The sequence below is a fragment of the Aquarana catesbeiana genome, linkage group LG12 (assembly GCF_042186555.1).
Source record: "Aquarana catesbeiana isolate 2022-GZ linkage group LG12, ASM4218655v1, whole genome shotgun sequence".
NCBI lineage: Eukaryota > Metazoa > Chordata > Amphibia > Anura > Ranidae > Aquarana > Aquarana catesbeiana.
This window is the reverse complement of record NC_133335.1, coordinates 228312819-228320676: the sequence shown is the minus strand read 5'-3', so window position 1 is coordinate 228320676 and position 7858 is coordinate 228312819. Positions and strand designations below refer to the sequence as shown.

At 48.4% G+C, this 7858-nt stretch overlaps 1 pseudogene; it reads right to left on the bottom strand.

Moving 5' to 3' along the window:
- Nucleotides 1-2250: 2250 nt before the first annotated feature.
- Nucleotides 2251-2330, bottom strand: LOC141114642 (U2 spliceosomal RNA; annotated as a pseudogene).
- Nucleotides 2331-7858: the final 5528 nt, after the last annotated feature.

The window sequence follows — 7858 nt, the reverse complement described above, 5'->3', positions numbered from 1 at the left end:
ACCTACCATGCAACAGCACTGCTCAAGCACCCAGCACTGTTACAGGGGGCGGGGAGAGAGGCCACACTTCTGATGGCTCCTTCCAGCAGGATAATGCACCATGTCACAAAGCTCCAATCATCTCACCACTGGACAATGAGGTCCCTGCACTCCAATGGCCTCCACACTCACCAAATCTCATCCAATAGAACACCTTTGGGATGTGGTGGAATGGGAGATTCGGCATCATGGATGTGCAGCCGACAAATCTGCAACTGCGTGATGCTATCATGTCACTATGGAGCAAAATCTCTGGAACGTTTCCAACACCTTGTTGTATCTGTGCCACGAAGAATGGAGGCAAAAAAGGGGGTCCAACCCGCTACTAGCAAGGCGTACCTAATAAAGTGGCCTGTGAGTGTATATATTATACATGATTTGCCTTGATAAAAATAACTATATATATATATATATATATATATATATATATATATATAAATTATTATTATTTAAAGCGGTGTTCTGCCAAAAATAAATAAAGAATTAAAAGCCAGCAGCTACACATACTTCAGCTGCTGGCTTTTAACAATCGGACACTTGCCTGTCCTGGAGTCCAGCGATGTCAGCACCGCAGCTGATGTTTCCATCACCTGTCTGGTGCTGCCACCGCCATTGCAGGTGAGGGTTCCCGGCAGGGTAGCCTTACAGCTTACAGGCCCCGCTCCTCTCTCCTACTGGCCCAGGGAGAGGAGCCTGCACATCCCGGAAGTATCCTGTCCCCCCTCAAAAAAAAAGGTGCCAATTGTGGCACTGGAGGGGAAGAGGAGACAAATGAGTGGAAGTTCCACTTTTGGGTGGAACTCCACTTTAAGCAAGACAGGTAGTTGTAGCAAACTTCTATTCTTTATTCAATGCACATAGGATACAATGTAATAATGTTACTTTGTATCCCATATGGATTAACTATAGGACAGAAGTGTGTTGCAAATACTTTTCTGCACTTGGATGCAATGGAGGTAAAGACGTTGGTTATCCTCCAGTTGTGCAGTCACACTATGACCGTTACAGGTTAAAAAACTTCTTATAGGACTGTCTATATACAATATATATTTCAGTCCACATAGGAAACAAAGTGTTATTTTGTATCCCATGTGGAATAAATAGAAAGAAGTGTGCTGCAACTAACTCATTTTTTAAAGCCCATGGCGTGCAAACACATCCAAAAACTTCACAAAAATGTGCACATACATAAAGAGTGAACCACAAAAAGGTGCCACGGGTGCACAAGTCCTCTAAAATCAGAGGAGCTTGCCCTGAATCCCCCGGGGCGTTAGGCTCCAGACGGCGACAGGGTACTTACATTTAGTCCATCTGGCCGAAACCAGACGGACCCCGTTCTCTGGTGGGCCTGCCCAAACAGACCCTATGAGAGAGGGCGAACTAAGCCAGAAGGCCATGTCCACCCCCTCCCAAGACTTTCAGGGCTGGCCTGCAACCCTACTCATCACACAGTGCAACAAACCGTGTACAACACAAAAATACAAAAAGGTGACAAACACAGGCAATACATAAAATAAAGTGGGAAAGGAATAAGTGGAGAGGAGAGTGAAAAGGTGGCCATTGTGTGAAACAATGACCAGGCCCTCCAGCCAGGAATAAAAAATTCCTCTGGTCCTAGCCAAAAGGCCCGGCCCAGGAGGCAGGTGCTAAAAAAGCGTGTCATATGGTGCAGTGACCATGGTGCCTCAAACCAAAGTGACTCTCATTAACAGTGATTTTTTTTTGGCACCCCTGGACTGCCACTCCAGGGGATCATACTCCATAGGCTTTCAGGACCAACCCTGACCAACGACCCAGACCACAGCAGCCCCCACTCCAGGCAGAAAGGCATGAAGTTCAGGGAGCTTGGTGAGAGCCCTTTACCATCAGGCCCCACTGCCGCTCCCATCACTCCTTCCTAATTACATTCGGAATTACTAACCGCTCCTCCCCCCCTCCCCCCCTCATAGAAAGGAGACAGTGTTCTGTCCCGAAAAACTGTCCGTAGCTAGAGCTACCCCAATATAGGCCAGAAGGCCAGGGACCCGACCCTCTGGATCAGACCCAGATGCAGCACCCATCCTCACCAGGAGAACCCTTCCTGACGGCTCGGACTCGGCCCCGCTGACGTCTTGGTGGGCGTCCAGACAGCGGCACTGCCGAACCGTCTTTCCAGGTCCAATTACACCATTGGATTTGCATGTGCCCCCCCCCCCCCCCCCCCCTACACTCGGACGTTGCACAGCGCCTCCTCTGGAAACTAATAAGAACAGATACTACACTTGATCTTAGCCAAAAGGCCGAGAAGCGACTAACTCTAATACAGTAGATCAGAGGTAGGCAACCCTCCGGCACACAAAGCCTCTTTTGCCGGCACTCGACTCCCTCCCCATCAGCAGAGCAGCGCAGGGAAGTGTCAGTGAGACACGAATGCCTTCCAATTTCAGAATTCTCCACACTGCACTGAGGGGGAGGCACTGTGCCCCCACACATTGTAAAAGATGGGAAACATTGTTTGCTTCTCTAACTTTGCTGTAGCTGCGATCGTCAGCTTTTGTGATGGGGAAGAGATTGCGTGCAGTTCTGCTAGCGATGGGCGATCTCTGTTTCCACGAGAAGGAGGACCGTGATTGGCCACTGCTAAAGCCAATCACAGTCCTGCTAGCCCCACCCATCATCTGGAGGAAGGTGACTCTCTTGGTTGCCACTACCAATCTCAGAAAAAAGGGATTTCACTGTGATTGAGAAAACTCCAATCAGGTGACAATTTGTGGAATTACTGTTTGTAATTATTCCTGAACCTTTGCGTGACTTAATACCAAAGACCGGCACTCTGTGTCCCTTTAAGGCACAGCCAGTATTCAGCGCAATGAAAATCAAACCCAACTTTTCCTGTGGCGCAGAGCGTCGCACTTTTTCTAAGCTGCGGGGGCCCAACTTATGATCCTGCACACAGGCCCACTGCTTTCAGAAAATGCCCCTGACCTGAGCTCATCATTGCGCATCTATTCCAGATGCTTGTATGTGACATCACATACATCACATATCTCACATACATCCCATACATCATATACATCCCATACCTCACATACATCACTAACCTCACATACATCCCATACAAGCATGTGGGCTGGATGTGAGAGTTGGATCAGCAGGATGAGTGTGCCAGGACAGGTAGATGTGTCTCATCTCTGCTTCCTTTCACCACTCTGCATATCATAGATGAGAAGAGGGTACGGCAGTGGAGCAGTTGAGCAGGGAGGGTACAGCAGTGGGGAAAATGAGCAGAAGGGGTTTAGGAGGTGGGACAGAAGAGCAGATGTGCAGGGAGGTACAGTGGTGGAAGAGATTAGAAGGGGGTTCAGCAGTGGGACAGAAGAGCAGGGGGGGTACAGTGATGAGGTAGATGAGAAGGGGGTTCAGTGGAGGGACAGAAAAATCAGGGGGGTAGAGCAGTGGGACAGATGTGAAAAGAGGTGTATTAGTGGGATAGATGAGCAGGGGGAACAGAGGTGGGGCAGAAGAGAAAGCGGGTTACAGTGGTGGGGCAGATGACCAGATGGGTTTAGTGTTAGGACAGATGAGAAGGTGATTAAGTAGTGAGACAGAAGAGCATGGGGGTGCATCAGTGGAGCAGATGTGCAGGAAGGTACAGTGGTGGGAGGGATGAGAAAGGGGCTACAGTACTGTGACGGGGCAGAGGAGAAAGGAGGCACATTGGTAGGACAGATGAGCAGGGGGAACAGAGGTGGGACAGATGTGCAGAAGGTACAGTGTTAGGACAGATGAGAAGATGGTTCAGTGGTGAGACAGAAGAGCATGGGGGTGCGGCCGTGGAGCAGATGTGCAGGGACTTACAGTGGTGGTGCAGACGAGCAGGGGGTACAGAGGTGGTGCAGACGAGCAGAGGGTACAGAAGGGGTGCAGATGAGCAGAGGGTACAGAGGTGGGGCAGATGAACAGGGGGTACAGAGGTGGTGAAGACGAGCAGAGTATACAGAGGTGGGGCAGATGAACAGGGGGTACAGAGGTGGGGCAGATGAACAGGGGGTACTGAGGTGGTGCAGACAAGAAGGGGGTACAGAGGTGGTGAAGACGAGCAGAGGGTACAGAGGTGGGGCAGATGAACAGGGGGTACAGAGGTGGGGGCAGATGTGCAGGGGGTTACAGGAGGTGGGGCAGATGTGCAGGGGGTACAATGATCTGAGGTGTGAAGATGCATGAATTGGGGCTGATCTGAGGTGTGACTGCAGGATGTTAATTTCTCACTACTCAAGTAGTTTACAGCATTTCCTTTATAAAAAAAAAAAATCTTTTTTTTTTGTTATAAAATCGGCACGCTCAATTTCTTTGAAAATATTTTTCGGCACACTGTGCTCAAAAGGTTGACTACCCCTGCAGTATATCCATACACACTTTTTTTTTTCTTGTCAATACATTTTTATTAATTTTCCAGGTAAATTTTTATTTTTTTGGTCAATGCATTTTTAATCATTTTCCAGGTAACTGTATATATTTTTTTCTTCTGAGATTTACCAGACACAAACATGTATAACTTGCACCAATTTTTTTTTTTTTTTTTAGATCAGTTTACAATTTTTCATACATCAGAACGCAATTCTTTTCTTTCAGTGCCTCCATGTGCGCCATCATTTACCCCACGCAACAAAAAAATAAATAAATAAATAAAACAAAAATACTCGCTTTCCTAAAAATGAATGATTTTTGCAAGTCTTTTGAAATAGTCGTCCGATCACACCGCGCATTCTACAACCACAAGCCAACCAAGTTCTCTAAAATTTCCCCCCCCCCAAAAAAAAAAAACATAACAAAAAAAACAAAAAAAATAATTAAAAATAACGAGCAAAACCTTTAAAAGTTTAGGTGCCACCAGAATAACAAAATGGTCGGATTATTAAATGTCTGGACCGAAGCACCCGTGGCCCCTTTTTATAAATTCTTGCGTACGTTATAGGGGGGTGAGTGAAGGTCCGATATCTTTCTGACCTTCATTGGTTTGGACTATTGTTTGCGTTGATGGAGCTGGACTGGGGGGGGGGGGGGTCAGAGAGCGCAAGTTGGCGTTGAAGCGGCTCGTCGTGGACCTCGAAAGCCGACCGATAGGCGATTTGTGCGTTTGGCTTTGCAGGAATGGGAATTGGTCCTTCCGATGGCGTCTTGTCCATTTTCTTCGGCCAGGTCGGTGAGACCTAAGACCGCGTTCGAGCCAGGCTGCCCTTCGGCGAGCGCACAGCGGCGCGTTTGGGGTTAATAGAGAGCAGAGAGACTGGAAGCAGCCTCAGTGTGTAAGATGCAGAGGAGGTGTAGAGGCTGGGGGGGGGGTGAGGGGGGAGAAGGGGGGGGTGAAGGGGATCCCATTCAGCCAATAACTACAAGCTTCTAATCATCTCCCCCCACGTGCTTTTGACAGCCAAGAAACGCCGGCGGGCTATTGGGCCCCCTTCGGCCTATCAGGCTGCGTCAGACCTTCCCTTGGCCCTCTGATTGGGCGCAGGCTTTCCCTTTTGTTCTGCCTGGCCTTGCATTGTTAACTGTTCTCTATGGGGAAGCGGTGAGGCTTCAACCAAGAAATGCAGACAGGCACGGCTCTAATGGAACACAACCAGCCGGCCGCCTGGGCATTCAGATTGAGAGCTCCTGTGGCCAGAGATGGCTCCGCCAGTTTTTATCTGCATTTAAGCCGGCGTGCGTTTGTGGCCCCTGAGGAAATCTAAGAAGACTTCGCCGCTTAATGACCGCGGGAACTAAACGCAAACTGCGCCCAGCTTTCAGGGGAATGGTCCCCCCCGTTTACCCCAAACCCTGGAAATGACCCTGAATGTTCTGCACTGACCACCAGCATGGAAAAAAAAAAAAAAAAAAAAAAAAAGAATTGCATTAAAAAGTGGACCTGTCATTAAAATCCACATTTCACGGGAATTGGCGGGACGCTTCGGTTTTGTGAAATTCTCTTTTGGAGGATTTTCTGCTGTACCCCCCCGTCCCAGCCTTGACAGCTCAGATCACATGATCTCCGGCTACCAATCATTACTGCGGAGAGTCTGGTGTCTCCAATCAGCGCAGAGAGATAAGAGGACCCCAATTATCAACAGAAATAATTCTTCATGCATTGAAGGGTTAATATTTTAGTTTTAGGTGGAGCCTGACTTTGTATACTGAGGGGGGGGGGGGATTCAATAAAGCTGCTGTGCCACTTTTCTGGTGTCATTCTGTATTGTTCATCATAGATTGCGCCAAATTCATGAAGCCTCTGCGAGACGTTGGGTTCTGACCGCGACTCATCCACCAAATTCGAAATAAAATACCGACAGATCGAATCTTAGGAAGGTGACGATAATGAAGTCCAACTCTCCATTGGTGTACAGAAAGAGACTTTGCGAAGAGTCTTATGTGGGCGAAAAAAAGTGTTTCAGCACCAGTCAAATTCAGGTCCAAGTTCTAGACGGGGCCATAGATTTGACGTACATTGTACCACCTATAGAAGAGTTCCACACAATCTCTGCACCAGTCTTTATAGATTCCAGGGAGTGTTCCAACAATGAGATTTACCAACTATGTCCACCTTGGAGATGGTCTAACCCCTCAGTTGGACCATCTCCAACTCAGCACAGGGATGGTGGGAACCCCTCATAATGGGCACAGCAGGTGTACAGACCTGGGAACTCAGCACAGGGATGATGGGAACTCCTCAAGGTGGGCACAGCGGGTGTGCAGAACTGGGAACCCCTCATAATGGGCAAAGCAGATGTACAGACCCAGGAACTCAGCACAGGGATGGGGGAACAGAATAAACTGTGTCAAAAGGAATGTGACTTACCTTCCTAGGCGGGAGGGTGGTTTAGGGATGGTCAACCCTGTAGTCTTTTTCGCTCTGATTTTTGTGAAGTATAATCTTGGTAACATGTTGGTAGAGAGACCGCTTGGGTGGGTTGGTATTTTCCAGTCCTGGTTTAGGCCCTTTCTGCGAGACTGGGAGAATGGTGGGCCAGTGAAAAGCCTGAGGGTCAAGCATGAATAGCTCCTGGCTTATGTTGCCCTGTGTTTGAAAATGCTTCGGCAGTGGCAAGTAACAGCAGGAGAAGTCAGATCTCTTCCAAGGAAACTTCTTGAGAAGCGGATCATGAGCTCTGCTTTTTGCGAGCCACTGGCCTTGAGGGATTGCCCAAGCCTGGTTTTGGGGGTGGGTTTGCGATTGATTAATTTGGAGAGAATCCCAATGAAGTTTAGGGATCAGGCTTGGCTTGCCTTTCATGGAAAACTATATGTGAAGGGCAACCTGAAGTTTCTTTCCATGAGTGATCGGGGCTGCCCGAGAGTGGAGTGTGGAGGAGTGGTGGAGTCCATGGATCACTTTCTACTTCAATGCCCTTTAATATAGAGGTGTACAAGAGGGTGGGGAGGGCTCTGAGTATACCCTTCCTTCCCCCATATGAGTTATGCAGAGTGGGTGTATGGGGCATTCCAGACTCGTTGGGATTATGATTTGGAAACACTTTTTTAGTTAGTCTAGTAGTCCGTTATTTCACGTGGAGTGCACGGTGTCAGGTATCCTTATGGAGTAAAATCCTCCCTGTCGAAGTGGTGGTGCAGGACATTCTGGGTGAGGTTGGGAAGATTCGGGGTCTTGAGAAAGGCAGGTGGCAGCAGGAGGCCTGGATAAGGGCGTAGAGGAATATCAGGACTCTGTAGCTGCTGCCTGTTGATCTCGGGGTGTGCGGCTTTTCTTTGTATTCTTGATTCACTCCCCTAGATTTTCAGATCAAATATATTTTTGATAAAAGGCTCCATGCATGGTGACGGTGATGTTCCTTAGTCTGGC